The sequence below is a fragment of the Tamandua tetradactyla genome, chromosome 17 (genome assembly GCF_023851605.1).
Source record: "Tamandua tetradactyla isolate mTamTet1 chromosome 17, mTamTet1.pri, whole genome shotgun sequence".
Lineage (NCBI taxonomy): Eukaryota > Metazoa > Chordata > Mammalia > Pilosa > Myrmecophagidae > Tamandua > Tamandua tetradactyla.
Window position 1 is genome coordinate 8969734 of NC_135343.1, and position 26017 is coordinate 8995750.

The 26017-nt window shown below is 45.0% G+C and overlaps 1 long non-coding RNA gene across 2 annotated transcripts in view; it reads right to left on the reverse strand.

The window, feature by feature from the left end:
- Nucleotides 1-26017, reverse strand: part of LOC143660701 (uncharacterized) — a 127281-nt gene that overhangs the window by 38357 nt on the left and 62907 nt on the right. The gene's annotated exons all lie outside the window — the stretch shown is intronic.

The following is a 26017-nucleotide window of genomic DNA, read 5'->3' on the forward strand; positions in this document are numbered from 1 at the left end:
GCACTAGAAAACCTTGGGTCTGATGCTCCTTTTATCCAGGATATGGACAGATAAGTTAAAAAAAAAAAATCAGGAGAATAAATAAATAAATAATGGGGAGGGGGTAAAGGGTAAAAAGTTGGGTAGATGGAAATGCTAGTGATCAATGAGAGGGAGGGGTAAGAGGTACGGGATGTATGGATGTTTTCTTTTTTCTCTCTTTCTCTGGAGTGATGCAAATGTTCTAAAAATGATCATGGTGATGAACACACAACTACGTGATACTGTGAGCCATTGATTGTGCCCCAGGTGTGGATTGTACGTGTGTGAAGATTTCTCAATAAAAATATATTTAGGGCAGTACGACAGTGACTCAGTGGTAGAATTCTCACATGCTGTGCCAGAGACCTGGGTTCGATTCTTGGAACCTGTCCATGCCAAATATATATATATCTATATTTAAAAATATATTTAAAAAGAAACAACATAAAACAGGGCACCAGGAGAACAATACCTTATGCCAAGGTGCCAATGGCAGAATTTCTGCCACAGGGACAGAATGGTAAAGGAGACAGTTCAATCTCCTTTTAATATTTTAATATTCCCTTCTAGGTATATTATCTTAATGTCACAAGAACCAGATGTAACAGTTATTAACATGGTATAGAGAGCATATAAAACTCAGAGAGCTCGAGTGTTTTGTACAAGATCACATAGCCAGGAAATAAGCAAAAGTGAAACACAGACCCAGGCTGTCTGACCCCAAAACAGTGTCTCTCCACTGTACCACCAGCACTTCCCTTAGCAATTCCTTTGTGTCAGTCTCCAGGCCATCAGCTGGTTTGAATTAGGGCTGGCCATGGTCTCTAATGGGATAACAACGTTTATGGGGTTTCCCATAACTCAAACAGGTATCTTGGGAATTGCTTTTAGTTTTCCTAGATGATGTGTTGAAAGCATTTGCCTCTGAACCTAGCTATGTAGGTTACTGAGGTGGTGGGAATGGGACAGGCTAGTGGCTTATGGAATCACACCAACGTCCTGAGTCCTTGGGCATTTGCTAAGGGGGTGGCCCGTCCTTCCAGCCCCTTCCGGGAGCAGAGAGATCAGCCTCGGTGGCTGTGACTTGCTCCTACTGGTCCAGCAGCACGGGGAAAATGCTGCCTGTCTGGGGGCCTTGGCCCAGCCCTGGCAATTAAAAGGGATTTCATATCATTAGTGACTTCCTTTTACAGTGCGTCAGCCTGAAATGGCTTGGCAGCTGAGATGGCAACGGGGACTCCCCCCTTAACAGTGATTTCACGGGGAGAGACGGAAAACACCCCATCCTAAAATCAGCCGTGGAACGGCTGTATTTGCTGCTTGAATTTGTGGCTCTGACTCAACCAACAGCAAGCTGAGATGGTGGAAAACACCCATCGCGGCAGTCAGCTGGCAACCAGATGGCAAGTTGGATTTAACTTTTCATGCTAGATCTGATGGATAAACTGGTTGAATCTGGATGCCTAACTTGGTCCACATTACCAGAAGGCTCTGTTATGGAGGCTGAGCCAGAGATAGTGGGACAAGCTAAATAAGTCCTAAATGGTCCCAGTGAAAAATGTGTGTGTGTGTGTGTGTGTGCGCGCACATGTCTATGTGTTATACATATAGCGTATAACAAATACTTATTTTTTACTCAATGTTTGTTGTCTTGCAAAGAGGAGGGAAAATATAATTATATTAGCCTTTAGGAAGTTGCATCTTGAGACCAGGACATGAAGTTCAGATGCTGTTTCTAGGAGAATTGAGCATTGCTTCATAAGAATTAAGGCCAGAAAATATATGAGTTGAAAACAATTGCTCTTGCGGTGGAAGGGTAGCTCTGTGGTAGAATTCCTGCCTGCAATGCGGGAGACCCGGGTTCAATTCATGGACCTTGCATGAATACCACCCCCACCCCACCCCGCCAAATAAAAAGCCTCCTTTTTATCTGTCTATTGAAGTATGTATACTGAAAAGCAAAAAGTATGAACTAATGGAAAAGGTTCAGTCCTCTCAATTAGGGCACAAACCCCTTCCCCCTCTGGCTTTTAGCATCATTATCTGAAATATAAGGGACTGGATTAAATGACTTTTAACATCCTTTCCAGCTGTGGCAGTCTATGATTTTATAAATATCTACAAATAAAATAATATTTCAAATGTTATAAAAAAGAAGAAAACAATAGTTTCCAAGGCCATTTTAATGCTGCATTCCTTTAAGAGACAAGAAGAGAGCGAGTGGTCCTGTGACTGACAATATCTCCCCGTTGATAACTAAGGTGCTGTCCACAGCTTATGCTGCATGTGTCAAAATTCAGACATTGCCATACACTGAATTCATAAGTTCTGCTTCAGACTTACTGCTTGAATTCATTTCAGTAGGCAGAGTTCACTCCATCTCTACCCACCTCTGCTTTCTTATCAGGTAGAAATTGAAGGATAGAAGGGAAAGTGGTTTGGCATAGTATTTTTTCCTTGCTGTGCCTGGAGCCAGTGTGCCAAGCAGCCTCTAAGACACCCCAATGACCCCTCACCCCCTGCTCCTGGAATTCACACCCTTGGGTAGTTTCCTCTTCTTGAGTGTTGGCTGAACTTATGGACTTACTTCTAATGAATAGAATATGGAAAAGAGATGGGAGGCCCCTCCTGAGATTAGATCATGAAAAGACTGTGGCTCCCACCACCTCGGGCATGTGCTGTCTCTCCCCCCATCTGGGGGAGACCAGCTGCCACGTCCTGATGCAGGCCCGTGGGGAGGGGCTGAGGTCTGCCAATAACTACATACATGAGCCTGGAAGTGGATTCCCTCCTCCTTCCTTCCCCTCTCTAGACTTCAGATTAGACCGCAGCTCTGCTGGTTAAGACTCAGCCTATGAGAAACCTAGAGCCAGGGACACCCTGTTAAGCCATGTCCAGAGTCCCAGTTGCCACAGTGTGAGATAAGTGTCTGATATTTTAAACAGCTGAGTTTGGAGGGCAATTTGTTACATACTCCTGACAGTAATGGATAACGAGGTGGTTCTCCCAGTAACCACTGATGACCCAGGTGGTTGCAGGGCTCCGTAGCCAGCATGCTCAAGCCATAAATGAATCCTGATTTTGAGGAGGGGATTTTCTAACTTTAACTGGTGTAATCACCATCCATGGTTCACTGTGCATACAGGGGACCCCATTGGAAGATGCATTTCTACCACTGGCTGGGATGGTTTAGAGACAGTCCTGCCCCTGCCCGATGTGCTTTCAAACGCACTTAGGCCAGGGCTCCTCCCCAGACTTACAGAAATAAAACCTCTAGGGCTGGGACCTGGATCCTTATTTTTAGAATGTTTCCCTGGTAATTTGCTGGGCAGTTCAGTGTGGACACTGCTGGAATAAATGACCTTTCCAGACCACCTTCCAGTTTGAGTTTTCCTCATTCTCTGGGTTAAGAGTGCTGCCCAACTAGAGCAAGTGACACAGTTTGGAAACTTGGTCCCAGCAATGAGGTTAGCGTGGAGAGGATTGTAACTGTGGGGCCAGCAACTGCAGGACAGAGAGTTGAGCAATAGCCCAAGGCTTACTTGCATTCTTTAGTCTAATCAAAGTAGTAATGGACTCTAGCCTAATATCATGACGGTTTATTTGATAATAATTTAAATGCTCAATAATATGCTGCAGAAAGCACGGTGAGGAGAGGGGGACGTTGGGATGAGAGTGAGAAGGACCGGATCCAGATGCTGGCTCCTCCAGGAGCTGTGTGACCATGGGCAAGTTAACTAATTTCTCTGAACAGTTGTATTTGAATGGGTTTACAGGCATGTTTTTACATAACTTGAATCAGATTATAATAGAAGGTTTTTATCCTGCTTTTTCTCTTAACGTTACACTCTGAACACTTTGAAACCGTTCTTCAAAACGTCATTCTTAGGGGCTCCATAATATTCAATTATGTAGTTGTATCATAACCATTTCCCTGTAGTTAACTATTTAGGTTATATCCATGTTTTTGCCATTCTAAAGGAAATTGAGAGAAACATTTTTACATATGAAATTTGTCCACATTCCTTATTACTTCCTTAGAAAGGAACACCAGAAATGAAATTTCTTGGTCCAGATGTCTGACTACTTTTAAAGGTCTTGATATATATTGCAAATTGCTTTTCAGAAAGACTTAAGCAATGTAAATTTCCACCAGCAGCAAGATAATACCCATTTCAATGCAACCTCGCCGGTGTAAGGCATACTCTTATTTTTAATCTTACTAATTTATTTAATAATCCATATATATCTATTAGTTTGGTAGTCAAAATATGCCTTCTTGTGATTGTAGCGTGTCATTCTTATAATACTAGCAAGAACTAGCACTGAGACTCTCTCTTCACTGGTAGTACGAGAATAATAATCCCTGCCCACATCATAGGGTTTTTAGGAATAGCTATGAAATGAAGGTTTGAATACCTTTTTTAAATTCAATTACGCGGCATCTTTATATAACTCTCATGGTCTTAATTTGGTTGATACTTCTTTTACATGTAGAAAAGTCAGTCTCATGGGAGTGTGGGGTTAAAGGCAAATTCCCTTAGTTCTTCATTCCGTAATTTCCACATGATGAAATCAATGCTCAGTAGCATTAAGAGCTGTAATGAAAGAATATTAAAAAATGACAGATGGACCCAGGCAGTCTGCATGGCTGTCTCCGTGGAAGGGAGGGTAAGGGGCTCTCAACCTGCCTTGGCAATGGTAAGTGTTGAAGGTAGGTTGACTTGGCCAGTTGTATGCCTGTTTGGGACCCCCACTATTCAAGAGTAGCTTTCCATAGCCCCTTCCCTGTCCTTTGCAAGCCATGTTCCTGGATCACTGCTCAACTGCAGGTCACAGCAGCAGTGTCAACGCTCATAAAGGGAAGACCAAGATACTGCCCCTTTTGACATACCCCAGAATTGCTCTGCCCACGTGTGGAAGCTGTTTGATTTCAACACACATAAACGATGGTAGGCAACGAGAGGAAAACAGAACTTCTAGAGTTTCTACATTAAATAGATGACTTATATGTTATTAATCATTCAACTTGATTCTCTCACTTACTTGGAGGAAAAAATTCAAGAATTAAAAATTATCATGATAAAGGCCTAAAAACATTGGGAGAATTGTTCAGCAAATTCAATATGAGCATTCAAGATGACAAATAACATATGGATTTCAAAGGAAAAATTTGGTGGATTTAAAATATGATCAACGTTCAGTCAGACTACAGCTTTACCGTCTGAACCTTCTCTTTTTCCACGAACTCTGTCCTTTGTGTCTGGAGACTGCAGTGGAGCGGAAGTAGTGAGGGTAGAGACTGTTCTTTCTTATTTATAATAAAAAAATAAAAAAGGTACTTGGGGACCACTTGTACTAGTGCCTATAAACCCAGAGCAAAAAAAAAAAAAAAAAAAAACTGCCTTCGTAGCTCTAAACAGATGATTCTTTTTTCTCCAAATTTATAAAAAGAACTTTAAAGGCATTTTGTGTACATAATTACGCAGTCTATGCTTTAATTCAATGGGGGTTTTGGCTGAGTTTGGACTGCAAAATTAGACTTTTTGGGTTCAATTTTCTTTGGTATACGTTTCCCAGATATTACTTCATTTTATTTACACAATCTCATGGTCTCTCTATAAACTCCCTTCTTTATAATCGTCTTCTGAAACTCCACACAATAAATTGTGGTCACAGACATTAGATCAGCTTTCTAATCTCTTTCAATGACAGAGCCGCCATCTTGTCCTAAAGGGGAGCTCAGTTATTAGAGCCTTCTTCCTCGTGACCAGAGCTGTATATGCAGCCCCTTGGAGGTGGGTGTCTCTCCAATACTTAGCAAGTGCTTGCCAGGGGCATCTGTATCAGTACTCCCCCCACTCCCCTACCCGGAGTCTGTAGAATAGGAGAAACTTTCACGGTTTACCTGAGAGCAAAGTTTCCCCAACTCAGGTTTGGTTTGGGATGGTCATGACCATAGCAAACAGAGAGCACAATCAGAAGAATCTTGCCACAGAGAAAAAGTCCCTAAGGAATTCACCAGTTTGGACCTTTCCAAAGGTCCATTTCTGACCTTCATGCTCCACATATGTTCTGCTGGTTCGAAAGGATAATGCACCCTAGAAAAGCCATGGTTTAATCCTGATCCCATCATGTGGAGGCAACTATTGCTCTTAATCCCTATCCAATAAAGTAGGTTGGAAACTTGATTAGGTTATCTCCACGGAGATGTGATTCACCCAATTGTGGGTAAGAAACTTTGAATAGAGGGAGATGTGACTCCACCCATTCTAGCTGGGTCTCGATTAGTTTACTGGAATCCTTTAAAAGAGGAAGCATTTTGGAAAAGACTTGAGATTCCGAGAGAACAGAATGACGAAGGAGCTACGAGAACCACAGAGCCCACGTAGCCAGAGACCTTTGGAGAGGAAGAAGGAAAATGTCTCCGGGGGAGCTTCATGAACCAAGAAGCCTGGAGAGAAAGCTAGCATACGTCACCATGTTTGCCACATGCCTTTCCAGTTGAGAGAGAATCCCTGAACATCATGGGCCTTTCATGAGTGAAGCTAACCTCTTATTGGTGCCTTAACTTGGACATTTTTATAGACTTGAGTATTTGGGACATTTTCATGGCCTTAGAACTGTAAACTAGCAACTTAATAAATTCCCCCTTTTAAGAGCCCTTGCATTTATGGTGTATTGCATTCTAGCAGCTAGCAAACTAGAACATCTGGCAATGCCAAATTACTAGAGGAGGATGAACACAAGGAAGGGCCCATGTGCAGCACCTGGCACCCTCCTTTCTGCAAGTTCTCTGGCCAGTACAGGGCTTGTAACATTGCTTTCTCTCACTTTGTTATTAGAAATATTGCTATCATATTAAGTAACAATAATAACTAATATTAACGGGACCTCACAAAATACCAGACACTGAGCAAAGTACTTTATATGTGTTATCATATTTAATCCTCCCAATCATAGCTAGATGCCATCATTATCCCACTTCACTATCCCACATCATAGGCTAGGAGTCTGGGTCAGAGAGGTTATATTTAGGTACAGCCAAAATTCAAATGCAGACCGTCAGACCTCAGAATTCATGCCCTCTGCACCGTGAATGCTACAATTGGTAGAAACTAAGTGTTCCGGGCAAAGGTGTTAAGTGGTCACAAGATCTAAGCTCAGTTTTTCTCACTTCCTGTCAGAGAGTGAAGAAAAAAGGCATGTGACCTGAAGGGAGCTGTGCCGCAGACAGTTGGGTCAGTGCTTTTTGTCTAACCTTTCAGAGCAACATCAAGCATCAAAAGTTTTCCATTTCTAAGGCTGTGACTGGGCTGGGCAGACAAAATAGAAAGAAGTAAAACTACAATATTTCTTTTCCTCCTTCTCCCAGAGAAAGCGTTGCATGGAAAACTGAGATACAGATCATCCAAGGTGAGAATCAACAAGCTTGATGCCCAAGATTAAAGATCAGAGGGCACGGAACAATCGCTGGAAGTCTCTAGAGAGGTTTCACAGAAATCGCCCAAAGGCCCATCTTTTTTCCATGAAGGCAGATAGGACTTAGTCGCTCAGCCCCTTGCAGCCAGATTCTTCATCTGCTGCTATGATCGTTCAGAGTGCTCCCTGCTAAGACTACATCCTGAGCTCAAATTAAGCACCCTGGGAAGCACAAACAATGTTTAGACCATCAGAAATAAAGGCAGGAGCAGAAAATTCTATCATCTCATGGCTTCAGTGGATTTAATTGCTTTATAGAGTTGACTGATCAGCAAGGCTCCTCCAGGCACTAGCCTCTCCCTCTGACTTTCACAGCTTATAATTCAGTTCACTTCTCCTTCTGACAATTTATCTCACACACTCATAATGACTCTTCAGAAAGCCATCTCTCATTTGCAATGTCTTTCTCACTCTACCCCATCTAAGAGTGGATCCGATTACTTCACAGATCCTATTACTTCAATAATTCAAAGTCGGGGGCTCTCACACGTTACTTGGGAAGAGCAGGGATGGACCTAAATCCCGTGGCTTTGAATGTCATTAGGACCCTCCCCATGTGCTCCTCTTTTTTCTGAACACCAGTTTCATTCTCTCCTACTGCAGGCTTGTGGCAAACTTGGCTGTTGATGGTTCCCCACCGCACGTGGCATAGCAATGCCAGCAGAGATGGAGCAACCCTATTTCCCCAGGTCCTGCTTGAAGAATCCTGGAGATTGGGTTGACGATTACTACAGAGCTGACCAACCTGGCCAGGGGGCAGCACCCATGACACACATGGCCACTGGGGAGCAAACCCTGTGCACTGGGCCCACTCCCAGTCCCAGAGACTGAACAACTCTTCCACTCAGTGGATGTGTCTCCAGAGTCTAGTGGAGTGTGTCTGGTATCGCCTGAAACTCTTTGCCCTTTTTTGGGTAGAAGTCCCCCCTAAAAAGTCTCTTGGAAGAGCAAAAAGGCAGCCTACGTCTTGGGAGAAAATATTTGGAAACCACATATCTGAGATATATTCAGAATATATGAAGAAATCTTACAGCTCAACAATAAAAAGGCAACTCAATTTAAAAATGGGCAAAAGAGTTGAACAGACATTTTTTCAAAGAGGAAATACAAATGGCTAAAAGCACATGAAAAGATGCTCAACATCACTAGCTATTAGGGAAATGCAAATCCAAACCATAACGAGATATCATTTCACACCTACTAGAATGGCCGCTATTAACAAATAGGAATCTACACATGTTGGAGAAGGTGTGGGAAATAGGAGCACTCATCCACTGCTGGTGGGAATGTAAAATGATGCAGCTGCTGTGGAAGAGAGTTTGGCGGTTCCTCGAGAAGCTTCCCTGACCATCATGTCTTTCCCACCCAGTTCTACTCACTACACCCAACATCCCAAGAGCGAGGAACTTACGATAGAGCTGACTGGGCACTTGGCTCAGCTGCTGTGGCCATTGGAGCCTTGCTTTCCTTTTTAAGAAACGGAAATGTCAGTCAGACTTATAGAGGGCCTCTGAGCTCTAAAACTTCAGAGTCTTCAAAAGACATGAGGTATTTATATTGATGGCTTCTTAGAGGACACTCCCATTTTGGAATTGTGCTTTACAGGGATTCGCAGCAAAATAGAACCATTGCTCCTGAGAGTAGGAAGGGAGATTGGAGACCAGGAAGTGCAGCATCCTCTCCACAGTTCCTTTAAGGGGTCCCCTCTGTACAGACCCCCTGGGATGGCCATCCCCCTCCCCCCTTCCATCTAGGAAGGCTGGCAGATGGCGGCTCATGGAGAACATGGCTTTGGAGAAAACATTTGAGTGGCTTTCCATTTGTATTGTTTAAGGTCCCAGCACATAAACCTCCAACAGTCACACGTTTCCAAAACCAGTCCAATTTAGAGGCATTTCAAAGCGGCTCCTGCAGGGACCCCCTCTCCTGACTCCTGCTCTTCAGTTTTTCAGGAAGCTTCGCTGGGAGGCTGAGCCCCGCTGAGACCGAGTCTCCCGGGCGTGCTGCGTTCCGCTGGCGGTGACGTGTGTCCCCAGCCTTCGCCCACTGCCAGGATGGAGGTGGCACATGTTGGGTTCCTAGGCATGGTCTGAGCTGGTCACCCATGTTAAGGAATTTTATTTCCCACTACAACCCTGGGAAGATGGCCTTCCTCTGAGCAAAGGGACTGACGCATGGAGGCTAAGCAGCTGGCGCAAGGTAAGCTCACAGCTTAGCTTCCTCAGGCCACAGTGACCAAGTGCCACCGAGGCGGGGGCATAAAATAACAGGAGCGGATTCCCTGGCAGTTCTGGAGGCCAGAAGGGTGGCATTCCCTCCGAGGGCTGGGGGGAGACTCAGTGCTTTCCCTCCTCCAGCGGCAGGCCTCGGGTGATGGCTGTGCTACCACCCTCTCTGCCTCCTTCTCTCTGAATCTGGGTCTTGTCTTCTTCCATCTCCTTCAGGGACTCTGGTCATTGGATTTCAGGGCCTCCTTAAATCTGGGATGGTCTCATCTCAGGAACCTTAAAGCAATCGCTTCTGCAAAGACCCCTTTTCCCAAATGAGGTCACACTCACGGGTCCCAGGGGTTAAGGTGTGGACACAACTTTTGAGCGGCCACCAGGGAGCCTGAGCAGCTGGATTCCGCCAGGTCAGCCCGAGGGCCCGGCCTGGTCACCACAACCCTGCACTCCCCACACGCTTAGTTGTCACTGGGTTCAGGAAAATGCCTGCTGAATGCCCCGGACTTCCCACAGCTCCTCCCAGCGCTGAAGTGCTCATTCCTCTGTGCTGAGAACCCAGCGTCCACACCACCCAGTGCGGGGGAAGGAAGACAGCAGGTTGGATTACTTTGTAATAAGGACTGACTTCAACTTGAATATTAAAAATATATATATATAAGTGCAAGTCTAAAACCTCATTGCTTCAAAACCACAGTTGACAAAACCACTACTGGTGAAGAATGACTCTACATGCAGTGAAAAATCTGACATAACAAGGTAATCATCCCAAATAAAGGGGTCAGGGTGCAGGGTGGAGGTGGGCGAGTTCCACCACGGCTCCTTTCCGATGAGGGAAAACAGATTTTTAAATGAAGTCTGCAACTGAAGTGCAGAAAACGTAAAGCTGTGAACAATCAATATTGCCATTTAAAGGCTGCACTTTATTTCTTCAGAGGTAAAGTGATGAGTCCAGGCAAAGCGCTCACTCTTTCAGATACGATTTGAAAACAGCCACAAAATAAACCTCTGACGAGATTTGAGGACAGACACACTGCCAGTGCCTGGAGTGCCCATTCAGAATAATAAAAAGAAAGTAAACAATGCCAAAGGCCAGACTAACAAAAGGAAAATGCTCACTTTGTTTGTTCTTGTCAAATAGGAAATAGGTTATCTTCCTGTCAAATAGATTATTTTTCATAGAAGAAAAATTGGGCATTTTTTCTGTAGTCCAAATTGCCGCTGCGCGCTCATCTCTTCTCTCTGGTGAAGCTCGGTGCCTCGCAGGGCAGTTATGAAATCACTTACATTGGTGAACGTCCCAAGATGGTTTTCAACTTCAAGCCAACGAGAGCCTCCAGGCGGCTTCTGAAAGCCTCTTCCCCTCTGAGTCTGTCCCCTCGGGCTCCTCCTCACACGGGGTGACAGTGCCTTGGAGCGTCTTCATGGGAGAGCTGAGCCCTCTAGAAGAATCTTCTGGCCTTCAGCTCTTCAAATAGCCAAGAGTGTGGCATGCAGCAGAGGGATAATAGAAGACGATGCATAATGTCATCTATTACGACAATGCATCATGAGAAAATCCTTTGGATGGGGCATTTCGTACAAGAGGTGCTCATTTGGTCAGACACCCAGCATTGCCCATGGACGAGCAAGAAGCTCAACCAGTCGATGAAGGAACAAGGAATGGGCAAGTGGCAAGCTGGATGTTAGTTCTTACGTAAGGGAGACTTGACTGTGTTAATAAGCATGTAGTGATTAACAGACTAGCCCCGGAACGTTACCAGCTGTGCTGTAGCCTGCTGATTAACGCTGTCCCTGGGGCTCCTGCTATAAGGAGGACCTTCTGATAACTTACTTCTTTGGATGGAGTCCAAGAGGCACACGTGCCCTGTGGAATTCCACCCTGTAACCGGACATGCTTCAGAGAGATTCCAGAGCAGTGATGAAATTACTTATTTAGGCAGAAGGTTATCTGCTCATCCTCCTCCAGACCTCTTCCAGCCTAGGGAAGAACACCTTATTAACATCAGATGACAAGTCTGGTTCCCCTTATTAGAATGAGCTTTTCATGTCATACGTACTCCAGAGGACCTAAAATGCCATTTCTCTTGGCCTCCACTTAGGAAAGAAGGCACCATAACCTGGCACGGATGTTGGGATAGCTGAAGCCTGTTGCTATTCATGGAAGCTCTCTGGGAAACATCCAAAAAGCTAGCTCTTGCAATAAATTCTGAAATTCTGGTGGCCACTCCTGGGTAGAAACATATGGACTACAAACGGTTTGATTATTATGATTTCAAAAAAAGGCTAATGTATTATAATGGGGGTGGTAAATAGGTGGGACAGTGTGGGCAGGGAGAGAATTTGCAGTACTTTCTTTATGTGAAGAAGCAGCTAGGGAAATATGACATTTTAAAGGGAACTGATGGGATTTATTTAAGGTCAACAGAATTCTCTTTCTCCCCTCCATGTTCTCAGCTAGTTAAGAAATGATTAAGGCAAAGGGAAATAAAAATTTCATCTCTGTTTCTGAGAATGGCTAAGAGGTGCTACAGCTTTAGGTCCGTAAGCCACGTGAGCTAGCCCTGTGCCCTAGAATCAGGAAGGATTACACACACACACGTGTGGGCACGTCCAGAAAACCTAAGCCTCCCCAGTGAGGGACCCGACAGGACGTCATAGGGCAGAGCAGAAGGAAAGCTTTCCGGGGGGGAGGTGGCTCCTAACAGAAGTGGGGGGCCAGGGGTGGGGGTGGCAAGCCTTGGCTGCACAGATCCAATTCCCTCCCCTTAAGTCACCATCAGGTAACTCACTGGGCCTCCACGGGCACTTTGGGGTGAGGTAAGAAGTCGAGGGGAGTTGGGGAAAATCCATGCTCTTGGAAACCAGAGGCGAGGCAGAAAGTGTTCACATTCCATGGTTAAATGTATCTTTTTGAAAGATAAACTCCCATCCATGTAAGTATATGTGGCCAGAATGAGTTCCTAATTCTGTTCCTTTTGGTATCTGTCCAATGGAGACTTGTGGTGTGCGGAGAATTGTCACCAAGGCGGGAGTTCTCGTAGGTCCAGAGCTTCATCTACTCTTAGAGGCGTCTATGATTTGTACCAATTGCCATAAGCTACTATCCAAACAATCAGCTCGAATCTGCTATTGATTCCTATAATGAAGGCAGCCCCAGATCCGAGTTTGATTTATTTGGAATCTGACATTTTTCATCATGCTTTGTACCCTGTCAGCACATGCAAAATCACCTGGGAGAGCTTTTAAAAACTGCTGATGCCCAGGCCCCTCCTCAGACCAAGTAGATTCCAAACCCTGGGAGTGAGCCTGGGCATGGAGAGTTTTAAAAAGTTTTCCAGATGACTCATATATGCAGCCAGGATCGGGAGTCACTGACGCCGATGATTTCCTGTTGTCAGTATTGATAAACCACTGCTGCTGGGGTTGGCAGAATTCTGAAGCAGGCAGTGTAGAATGGTGGTTGAAGCTATTTCCTCTGGAGTCAAACTTTCTGGGCTTGAATCCTGAAGCCCCTCCTCAATAAGTGGTGATTAAGTTACCTAACTTTTTTTCAGTCTCACCAGGACTAATGCCATCCACACCAAGACCTCTAATCAGATGCACATCCCTGTGCTGTCTTGGTCTCCAGCATTTATGACAGCCACCCCAGAAGGATTCCCTTTGTTTGGCCCATCTCCCCCTTTATTTTGGTCCCAAATGGCAATGGCACCTAGCTTTGCCCCACTGACATTTGGGATATACCCTCCTACCAGGGGGTCCCCAGGTGCTCCAACTCTTGAGCAATCGAAATAGAAGGTGCCATCCTAAAGTCAGGGAGCTGCTTTTCCCCTGGGCTGATCTTGTTGAAAAAATGCAGCTCCACAGATCCCTTTCACTCAGTGCCCCATGATATAAACTTTTCTTTTGGCTTGTTCATAATGCTCACGTGATGAATTAGTTGGATTTTTAGACTCTTACATGCTTAGTTGTTGGTCCATGTCACAGCTATCTAGCCTGCAAGAACCATGTCTTCCTGCCCTTATCTTCAGAAAGTTGCACACTGGTACTTAATTATAAACAGTTCTTGATAATGGGAATGATTATGGTCTTGGAAGAATTCTGTTTCGATAACCCAGAACTCTTAATCTCAGTCTTACAGCTGAAAGGGACTGTAGAAAGCCAACTTCCTCTCTTCAGCTGAGCAGTCCAGGTCTCCGAGCTGATAGGCAACGTGCCGAGGGCCACACAAGTGCAGAAGTGAGGCCCCAGCCTGCTGCTTCTCACGCCAGGTCCCCGTTCCTTTCCACATCATCGTAGCACCTTTCTGAATGACTCTAGACTAACTCTCTCTCTTTTCTAAATGAACATCATTCCATTTTCTCTATCTGCCCCTAATTCTCCCAAATCCATGGAGAATGGACATGGAAGAAAGATCTGAATATAAATTTTTGGCTTCTGTGTTTGGATGACTTTAAAGGATTAGTCGTATTGCTCTCCGGCTTGTTCTTTTGTCATCTTGAAGAGGAAAACAATCACGAACCTTTGAACCAGCAGCAAGTTGGTACTTTCTGCCACACTCCTACATGGCAGGGACACCAACTGCAGCCCATGGGCAGCGATTCCACCTCCCTCCTGCCTGGAATGGAGCCCAAGCCAAGGCAAGCAGACCTGCAAAGGGGGTGACCCGTCAGCTCAGGCAGCCAAGGCACGACCTGTCGTCACTGTCATTGGCTTTTAAACCCAGAGTCCTTCACTGTCTGCCTCGAGGGTTTCAGCTGTTAACATTCTCCTCACAAAGGAGGTCCTCACAGACTCCAGCCACGGAAGCCCTCCTGTCAGGGTTCCAGGAAACCAGGCTGAAAATGGGCAGAACAAGAGTCTGTCCAAAGACCAAACAGGATGGAGGTTCCCACTGGTTGGAAATCTATCTGTGTGTTCCACAGACTTGCAGAACAAAGACCTACACATGGTTATTTTGGCAAGCACAGGAAGGTTTAGATTATCCTTTCCACCCCGTGAAAGTGGCCACCTAAGATGTGAGTGCTGAAGGAACATCTGTTTTAGCACTAACGGAGCGTTGGCAGGGGCCTCACCGTGGTCTTCACTGCACAGACACAGGCATAGCCATGGAGGGCTGCAGCTGTCAGATGCACACATAGTTAGAGGTTTTGCCTCTCTTTTCATCTTGGGCTTCCAAAGTGGCACCAGGCATCGAGTGTGCTCTGATGGGCTCCGTGGTCTTCAGCTCCCACCAGCAGCTCTGAAGTATTCTACAAGGCCACATCTTGCCTTCCCAAGGCATTATTTTTTCTAAGATGGAATTTGGGGGAATGTCAAAATCAAAATATCCAGCAATGGCCTTTGCAAGTCTTTCACGCATTGGGTGCCTGAAGCGCTGGAATTGGATCAGGGGATGTGTGCTGTGTGCAGGACAACTTTCCACATCTGGAGCACAGGTGTGGGGGTTGACTCTTACATACCAGATGTAGATAGAGGTAAGCACTAAGAGGAAGGTAAATCCAGCACATTCACCATTGTTCCGCGGAAATGAGGCTAGCCTTCAATGTACAGGTCAATGTCCAACCTTATTTGGAGATCGACTTTAGCTACAATCAAACAGTTGAACACATGAAGAAAGATGAGATTTTGTAATTCATTGTTGAGAGGCAATATGTCATAATGCTTTGGAGCTTAGATTCAGGAATCAGAGACACCTGAGGTCAAATGACAGTTCTGTTTCTTGTTGCCTCTGAGACTTTGGGAAAGTAGCACAATTTGCCCAACCTTCAGTTTCTTCACTGACAAAATAGAGATAATTATAGTTCCTACCTCAGGACACTGTTGTGTCTGAGTAAGAAGGAGAACACTTGTGAAAAAAAATTAAATGTCCCAGGACCAGTCACATGGTAGCAGCACAATTCACAGGTTACTCTCAAACCTATCAACAGTTAGAAGCACAGACTCATCTCTGCAAGACCCCTTCCTAAACAGCTCCAGCAACAGAGAACTTACTCAATCTAGAGCCACCCGTTCTGTCTTTGCCCATTTCCCACTCTTAGAATATCCTTATCTTGAACCAAAATCTCACTCCCCTATATTCCAGTCATTGATTTTTATCTGCCTTTTGAAGCCATAATGGGAAAACTGAATCTCTTTCCATAATGGTAGTTTTGGCCACATTGCACAGCTCTAAGGGGCCCCCTTCACACTGTAATCTGTACAAATGGTACCCCGTGGTGACAGCCCTGACAGGAGAAACAAACAGGCAGGTGGAGGTAGGGGGAAGGTTGTAGAGACCCAGCCATATTCCTTTCCATGAAAATCCTCAGTGAACTGAGGATCACACTTTTGCCCTACCCTCTCAAGGCAAAGCCATCACAACTCTATCATGGTTTCTTCCTAGGACATGACTTCACATCCATTACCCTTGGACCATGCTCCTCTTAAAATGAGGTCCAGAACCAAACCAACCTTCCAGGTGTGTAGATCAGAACTTGACATCCTTTGTTTTCCTGAACACCATTCTTGGGTGGCCACTTTGATACCAGGCCATTTCAGTCCTGAACCCCTATAGTAATCACATCCTGGACAATGGCTTAGGCCTTTAATAAACTATTGTCCCGCAGCACCTTTTCACTTGTCTTGACTTACTACTTACACTTTGTATTATTTTATTTCATAGATCTTTGTGTCTTTTCATACTGCCTATATCGAGTTTACTGAGATACATCTGTGCTTTGAACATTTTAATGACTCTTGGTAAGTCGAGCTTAGTGTTTAAGTCAATAAAAATGTGTCTGATTTGAATATGTCAGCAGAACCAAAGCAAGGGGACAGTATTTACTAAAATTTAACATGGCCACTGCGGCAATGCAATAAATCTATTCTACATGCACAGCATTCCCAAGGGAAAGTATCCTTGAAGAAGTGGAGGTAAGATATTGTTTGGTTAATGAATCAAAATTCCCTATAGTACATGCATGATGCTTATGAGAGTCCTTGGTAATAATTCTTCACGCATGGTTTTCTCTCTCACATGTTTTATATGCACAGACTGTCCAAGCCGTGCTCTGTGGAGCCCATGGGGTTCCACAGGGATGTCTCAGGGATGTGTGGGAGAAGCAGAAAGAGGGCGGGGCCCCTGTCAGACCTGATTCCACCCAGAGCTGCTGGCTTCAGCTGTTGTTCATTCTGGAATTTCCTTTAATATTTTCTTTGGGGGATAAAGAAAGTTGGAAAACCATTAGCTAAGCCACTCGTGGACAACTCAATGTGGTGGGGAGTATTGTCACTTCCATGCTTCTCATATAATGGATTTCTAGATGAAGTGGATTTGAAAAAAGGTCGAAATCAGGTTTTTAATTCCGAATGTTGGCATTCTGGGTTTAAAACTCTCAACAGCCCTAGTCTAAAGGGAAAGTCAATCACACTCTCCCCATCTGGACAGGGCACCCGCTAAGAAGCCTGGCAGGCCAGCTGGACATGGGAAAGGACACCTGGAGGAACCCTGGATGGGGCATGACAAAGGCCGTCCGAGGGGCAGCTCAGGCTTGTGGTTTGCTTCAGAGGTTTTGGGAAAGTTCCTTGAGAATCCCAATCCTCATCTTCTGTTTTCACGGTGGGAGAGAAGGGTACCTGTTCTACTTTCTGAAAAAGATCCATGGTGTTTTTCTTAGAGATCAAAGTCAGATATCTGAAAATGGATCATCTACCTTCCCGGGTTCCTAGTCTTCTCTGGAAAAATTTGGGAAATGGAAAGAGCAGGGTGAGCAGACATATTTTCTTTCTCTGCCCCTCAGTCAGATTCCTGGAGATCCACAATGGGGGAAACCGAAATAGAGCACTGTGGCATCTACCTTCAGGCCTCTGATGACAGTTTGTGGTGTCAGGTCTCCTCTAAGATTCATATTTTAATAAGCATTTGGGGGGGCTCACCCCAAACTTCGCATCATTTCTGGGTGCTGTACATATTAGGAGTATCGTAACTCTTGCTTTCATGCTACAAATATAGATGACAGAATTTCCTCCACATTTGCTTAAAACATGAGCATTTCTGCTCCTGATTTGAAAATGAAAATCTGTTGGGAGTGCACTGGTTTTGCATGACTTCCAGAACAAAAAGACCACTGTCTCGGTGGCTTAAAACAGTTTAATGTCCCACAGTCCTTGGAGCTTGAGGCCCAAATTCAAGGTGTCACTAGGGCCAGACTGCCTCTAAAACCTACAGGGGTGAAGCCCTCCTCGCCTCTTCTGGCTTCTGGTGTTCTCCAGTGATTCTTGGTATTCCTTTGCTTGTTCCACATGGGATTAAGACCCCACCCTACTTCAGTGTGTCCTCACCTGAACTCATTCCACCTGTCACTACCCTGTTTCCAAATAAGATGACATTCTGAGGTCCTGAGGGTTAGTGTGTCAACATATATTTTTGGAGGTCACAGTTCAGCCCAAAAAATTATCAGAGATAATATTAAGTAAATAATAAAAAAAAAGTAAGCGTGTTTTTCATAAGAGGCAAAATAAAAGCATTTAATTTTTAGCACTAGTTACTCTGTTATTTCATTCTGCTGGTCCATCTGCAAAATGGAGAGAATAATATTTTTTGCAGATGGTATTTGGGTGGATTAAATGAACACGGATAAAATAATTAGGAGGAATCTGGAATAAAAATGGAAAAGATAATAGCAATAATCACTAGCATTTGGAAAAGATGGACAAGTCAAAGCCTGGCATGTTATGAAAAGTGGAGTGAGGAGCGCCCCAAGAGGTGAAAGTGTCTGTGCACTAGAAAGGGGCATCTCTTCGTGACTTTCCTCCATCGCGCTTGCGGAGTGGCAGGGGAGAATCTGGAAAATAAGTTCAATGTAAAAAAAAGAAAATTACTAAAATGTGCCATAGAAATGTACAACACAGTGAAACCTAGTGTGAACTTTGGCTACAGTTGATAGTATGGTTATAGTAATAGTGTTTCATCAATTGTAAAAAAAAAAGGCCCCACATTAATGCAAAGTGTTAGTAACAGTGAAAACTGCATGAATTCTATGCAGGATTTTTCTATAAACCTGTATCTTTTCTAATAAACAAAAAATTACATAAATGCAGCAAAAAAAGAAAATCATTGAAATATTATGAAATAAATTCATTTTTCTTTTCTTCCAGTGTTACCAATAAAATCGTCTTGTGACCAATATCAATGTACAAACTTTCTTCCTAATCTATATTAGCAACAATTTATGTATCAGGAAGAAGGAACTGTTTTTTTTAAAGGAACTTCTTTGAAAGTAACTTCAGTTAAGAAATTTATCACCGACTTCCGGAAAAGATGGCGGCTTAGTAAGACGCGCGGGTCTTAGTTCCTCCTCCAGAAAAGCAACTAAAGAAACAGAAACAACACGAAACAGCTCCCGGAGTCACGACAGAGACCAAAAAGACAGCGTACCCCATTCTGGAACGGCTGAACGGGCAGGGAGAATCTGCTGCGGTGAGATACCCGAGGGGCGCACGTTTTCCTGGCCGGGGCGGCTGGCGACTGGGGTCCCCTCCACGCACGTGGCTCCCCAGTCTGACTGGGAACGTTGGATAGCGGGGCCCTCCCGTCATGCTTGGCGTCTCGGGCCAGCTGGGCAATTTGGACCGGCACTCCCCCAAGCCGCGGCGGCCAGCGACCCCCGCCTCCATGCACGGTATCCCGGGCCGACTGCCCCGCAGACAAACGACTGCCACGAGCGCCACCTACTGGGCAGGAAAAGAAAAACAGAGCCCAGAGATTCCACAGGAAAACCTTTCAACCAGCTGGGTCCCACACCCAGGGAAATCTGATCAAATGCCCAGACACCAGCAGAAAATAATGGATGACGCTCGGAAAATTGAAGATATGGCCCAGTCAAAGGAACAAACCAATTCAAATGAGATACAGGAGCTGAGACAACTAATGCTGAATATACGAACAGAAATGGAAAACCTCTTCAAAAACCAAATCAATAAATTGAGGGAGGACATGAAGAAGACATGGGCTGAACAAAAAGAAGAAATAGAAAATCTGAAAAAACAAATCACAGAACTTAAGGGAGTGAAGGACAAAGAAGAAAAAATGGAAAAAACAATGGATACCTACAATGGTAGATCTAAAGAGACAGAAGCTACAATTAGTGAACTGGAGGATGGAACATCTGAATTCCAAAAAGAAACAGAAACTCTAGGGAAAAGAATGGAAAAACTTGAGCAGGGAATCAGGGAACTGAATGACAATATGAAGCGCACAAATATACGTGTTGTGGGTGTCCCAGAAGGAGAAGAGAAGGGAAAAGGAGGAGAAAAACTAATGGAAGAAATTATCACTGAAAATTTCCCAACTCTTATGAAAGACCTAAATATACAGATCCAAGAAGTGCAGCGCACCCCAAAGAGATTAGACCCAAATAGGCATTCTCCAAGACACTTACTAGTTAGAATGTCAGAGGTCAAAGAGAAAGAGAGGATCTTGAAAGCAGCAAGAGAAAAACAATCTGTCACATACAAGGGAAACCCAATAAGACTATGTGTAGATTTCTCAGCAGAAACCATGGAAGCTAGAAGACAGTGGGATGATATATTTAAATTACTAAAAGAGAAAAACTGCCAACCAAGACTCCTATATCCAGCAAAATTGTCCTTCAAAAATGAAGGAGAAATTAAAACATTTATAGACAAAAAGTCACTGAGAGAATTTGTGACCAAGAGACCAGCTCTGCAAGAAATACTAAAGGGAGCACTAGAGTCAGATATGAAAAGACAGAAGAGAGAGGTATGGAGTAAAGTGTAGAAAGAAGGAAAATCAGATATGATATATATAATACAAAAGCCAAAATGGTAGAGGAAAATATTATCCAAATAGCAATAACACTAAAAGTTAATGGACTGAATTTCCCAATCAAAAGACATAGAATGGCAGAATGGATTACGACCCAGCAATACCACTGCTAGGTATCTACTCAAAGGACTTAAGGGCAAAGACACAAACGGACATTTGCACACCAATGTTTATAGCAGCATTATCTACAATTGCAAAGAGATGGAAACAGCCAAAATGTCCATCAACAGACGAGTGGCTAAACAAACTGTGGCGTATACCTACGATGGAATACTGTGCAGCTTTAAGACAGACTAAACTTATGAAGCATGTAATAACATGGATGGACCTAGAGAACATTATGCTGAGTGAGTCTAGCCCAAAACTAAAGGACAAATACTGTATAGTCCCACTGATGTGAACCAACATTCGAGAATCAGCTTGGAATATATCATTGGTAACAGAGACCAGCAGGAGTTAGAAACAGGGTAAGATAATGGGTAATTGGAGCTGAAGGAATACAGACTGTGCAACAGGACTAGATACAAAAACTCAAAAATGGACAACACAATAATACCTAAGTGTAATGTAACTAGGTTGGAACACTGAATGAAGCTGCACCTGAAATATGGTTTTTTGTTTGTTTGTTTGTGTGTTTGTATCTTTTGTTTTTGTTTTTTTCTTTTTCCTTTTTATATATATATATTTTTATTAGTATTATTATTTTAATTCTCTTCTCTATATTAACATTCTATATCTTTTTCTGCTGTTTTGCTAGTTCTTTTCCTAAATCGATGCAAATGTACTAAGAAATGATGATCATACATCTATGTGATGATACTAAGAATTACTGAGTGCATGTGTAGAATGGAATGATTTCTAAATGTTGTGTTAATTTCTTTTCTTTTTTTTGATTAATAAAAAAATTAAAAAAAAAAGAAATTTATCACCTTGTTCTGAAGTATTTCACCCAATTTGATATTTTTAATTACATTTAAGAGAACTCACAAGCACTGAGTGCTTGCCATCTGCAGTGCCATGACACATAAAAATAGGGTTAACATACAATAGTTTTCAGTTCAATTGACCTCTTTATTTCTCTGCTAATAATCTCTGCTAAGTGCCCCGCCTACAGGGCTGGCAGGCAAGGACAAAAACTTTGCATTCATAGGAATCTTTAGATGCAAAATAGTCTCTTGAAGTTTGAAAAGATTCTCTATGGCAACCTAAGTATTTCTGGGGAACATGGTTAATCTTTCAGGCTCTCCACCTGTCCCCAGCAAGACAGCATTTAGCTATAGGAGGAAACGCCTGTGTCCTCACGGTGATGGGGAAAGGGGCTCACAGGTGCGTTTCTGACCCAATGTGATTGGCTAGGTCTGTACCATGGACACCTGGTCGACGTCCACAGCTAATGCCCAGGGCTGATGACACCCGTGGTCTGTTCTCTGCTGGCTCCAGCCCCTGGTTCCATCAGATGGCCTGGTCTGGGGAACTGGCTTAGGACCCTCTAACTGCTGCTTCTCTCCTGCAGCGCGTTCACTGGTCTGTGGACAACTAATTAGGTATCCTCAGCTTCCTGGCCCCATGGGGCCATGGCCTTCCCCTCTGATCCCACACCTGGAAGTGGTCCACTCCGTAGTCATTGTGTGGGGGCCTCTCTCTCCATGGGGCAGCTTCACTGGGACTGGCACAATCTCCTCTAGACCCCGAGAAACCTAGGAACTCCCACATGACCTTTCTTTTTGGAGAAAATTTTTATGCCCTATCCCAGATCATTGGGCCACCACTTTGCCTTTTCCAATCCACACCCAAGAGATGCCATGACTGATGTAGTTACTTTTTAGGAGGGCTTGGCATTTTCTCAGTCTCTGCGCAGGGAAAGCTCTCTGCTCTGGGATTTGCTCAAAGTTATTTTACTTCTTAGAACCCTTCTTGGAGTTTCAGTTTCCCTTCCTGCCATGGGGATTCTCCCGCAGAATCCCCTTCTCCTTCCTGGAGCAGCATCCACTCTTTTCCTTCCCCAGGGTCATAACGATGGCAAGAAATGCATCAAAGGAAAACACATCAGGGGTTGTTCTTTAAAAAAATTATTCTTCTGCTCTTCACACTTACTTATTTAATCCCTGCAGCAGTTCCAAAGGGTACTTATTTGTATCCCCGTTTGTAAATAATAAAACTGAGGTTCAGGGGGATTATATCGCTTTTCCAGGTGACTGAACCAGGATCGACTCCAAATCCTGCTCCATCTCACCACGTGTAATACCACATGTCACACCACGTGTCACACCAAGTGTCACAGTGTCTACCAAGTGTGACCAAGGGGCACACACTGCTGAGCGGGCTTTCTCTGGCAAGAAGTTGCTGTCCCTCCTGCATACAATGGGTACTTCCCTCCGATTCCCACCCTCGAGGGCAACTGGGGGGACAGCTCGATGCAGGAGAGAAGAGTTCAGGGCTTTTTGAGGTGCCTGATCAAGAAGTCACTTACTACAGAATGAACACATCAGCACTCCAAAGTAGCTTCTCCATGGAAACAAGCGAGATGCTCATTCATTGTCACCCGCTCCACTCCCTTCTGTCAAGCCAGGGACTGCGGGGCAGTTGCGCATTTAGGACAAATAGAAGGTGGCTGAAGAGCCTTTTTAGGGCACCTCCAAACATCTGGCTGGAGCCCAGAAGACATTCTTCTTCGTTCATGAGGATTCTCTCCCACACGGTTCTGCAGAGGAGAACGAAATTCTTCGCATCCTGCGATAGATATTTATCTTCTAAATCACGCCCCTAACAGCAGGATGGAGGTCAGGGGCTAAGTCACCCACCCACTGACGGCTCCGCGAGGGGTTCCGGGACACGTGGCTCAGCCTGGCGCCCGCCACCAAACCTGGCGGGCTCCAGGACACGTGGTTCCAGGACACGTGGTTCAGCCTGGCGCCCGCCACCAAACGCTCAGGTGTGCGGTGGAAGGAAAACATCTCCACCAGCTGATTCCCGATTCCCGGGGTTTGTCAGGGTCTCGGAGCCAGATGGCAATAAGTGGGTGCAGGGATGGGAGGGAGCGCTCAGAGGGGCTGGGAGGAAGTTGTGCGTGGGGTGAGGAGCGTGCAGCGGTTTGCTTGACCTGGGTGCAGGTAGATGCGGCCCAGGAGCGATCCACCGCTCATCCAGAGGCAGGAAGGAAGGCGCCTTTCCCCTTCCCCCAGGCCTGCAGGCCCCTTCTAGATGCTCCCAAATCTTCCCCATCTCGCAGGCTACTCCTTTAACTTTGCACTCCCTTCTTCCCACACTGAAAGGAAGAAGCAGGCAGCACAAGGAGATAGGATCTTCCTCTCTTTCTAACTCAGACCTTTCCTCTCCAGCCAGATAAATCCTTTCTTTCTTCCTCTTAACCAGCCAGGTAATGAGCAGATGGGGTCCCCGCCCTACATGTGCTGCACCCAGGCAGGAAGCGCTCCAGGTACCCCCACTGCGAGCTGACTGCGCTCCCTCCCCCTGGCCGCTTAATCCAAGCACCACACCCTGGAGGGCCTCTTGGGGGAGGCATCTGCAGGCCGAGGTGGAAAATGCTGCTGCCCTGAGTTAGCTGAGTAGTTGTCAAAATGATGGCGATAACTGCAGCTCGGTGGCCTTCTGCTCAGTAGACCCCATGCACTTGGAGGTATCATCCTAGGAAACTCACTGCCGTTCTCTTAAAATTTTCTATTAACTGGAAGATTTGGTATTTCACCAACCTCTTATTTTTCCACATGATTATTACACTTGAAAAAAAAATGAAAGGTGTCCCTGATTCTCAAGTTAGGGAGAGAGAGAGAGAGAGAGAGAGAGAGAGTGTGTGTGTGTGTGTGCGTGTGTGTGTGTGTGTGTGTGTGAGGGTTTTGTGGCCTTTCCTTCAGGGGAACCCAGGTGGGAAAGCTGGGGGTGGCACTGGAAGCAGGCAGGCGGGTTCATGTCAGGGGGCGGCAGGAAGGAAGCAGGATGCCGCTCTGAGGGGCACGTGTCCATGCCTTGGGCAATGCCCGCTCACCCCGGCGTGGCTGAGCAATGACAGAGGGCTGCGCTGGGGTCTCAGGCCTGGGACTCATTCCCCGGGGGCCTTCCGCAAGCTTCGGCCCCACTTTGTAAGGCCGGGAATGGCCCGTCCCCAACGTCAAAAGGAACCAGACATCTCCCCAGCAGAGTGTGTGGCCTTGGGCAAATCATTTAACATCTTCTGACTCAGGTTCTCAACTAAAATGGAAATACTGAGGCCTACCCAGCCTCACAGGGCATCGTGAGGATCCAAAGTGATGGATGGGGCGGTCCAGGGTGGAACTCAGCAGGCAGAGTGGTCGCCTGCCGTGCCGGAGACCTGGGCTCAATTCCCAGGGTCTGCTCATGCAAAACAAAAAGATAAAGAAAAAAGTGATGAATGGGGGGCGGTGCTTTTTAAATTCAAAGGCATATTTATAAAGTGAAGGGGTTGGACAGGTGGTGGCAGAGGTTGTTTCTGGTGAAGATGCATTCAGGTTTTACGATGCTGCAGCTGTATTTATGGGAGAGCAGAGCCCACTTCCTCGCAAGCCAGCAGCAGTCCCCACCACCCCATGTGCCTACTCTGGGTTTCCTGCAGCTTTAGGTTGAGGGGCAGCGCCCCAGGGATCCTACCTCAACAGGCATCATTATCTTATTTCTCTTCTGATCGGAATCTGGCCAGAGAACACAAGATTTCTCTTTCAATCTGGCAGTCGTTTTCTACTTCAGTCTGAAGTCACTAATACAAAGTCAAGTTCAGGGGACTGAAATCCTAAGAAAAAGATTCCCTGATTGTCTGGGAGAAATAGGTTCATAGTTAGGGTGGGTGTGTCAAGACCCCTGTGGCTTTCTCTTTTTTTAAGATAAGTTAAACCAAAGGTGGGTCATGTTGATCTAAGAATTAACTACAACTGTACTTTATGGGCGGTTTCAGGTGCCCTGTGTGAATTTGGTAATTCCCCCACTCCTGTTTCTTTAGGGTTAGGTGGAGTGGGGGTGGGCTGTGTTTTCCAGTTATTGCTTTAAATTAATCATAGCTCATCCTGTCCAAATACAGGACTGTGTGCACAGGTGGACAGGCTATTCATCTTCAGGCATTTAAATCCTGGACTGCTTTTGCAAATTGGTATAGATAGGCTACCAAGCTGCAAAAATATAAGGATCACCTCCCATGAGCCCTTTCATTCAGCTTCTAAAAGGTTATAAAAATAGCAGGAAAAAAAGGCATTCGGTGTTGAAACTACATTCTGTCTTTTTTTTTTAAGTGGCTCATTTGGGGGATGTGAATATATAAGTTTAATATTGAATTTAATTCATAACGTGACTCAAACTTGTTGACATTTTAGAAAGCCCTAATTCCATTGCTTTTTAACTCTGTTTTTCCTGAATAAGTCACTTCACTTCTCTGAACTGCAGCTCAGGTTCCTCATCTAAAAATGTGGGTGGGATACAAGCCTATACTATATAACTTTTT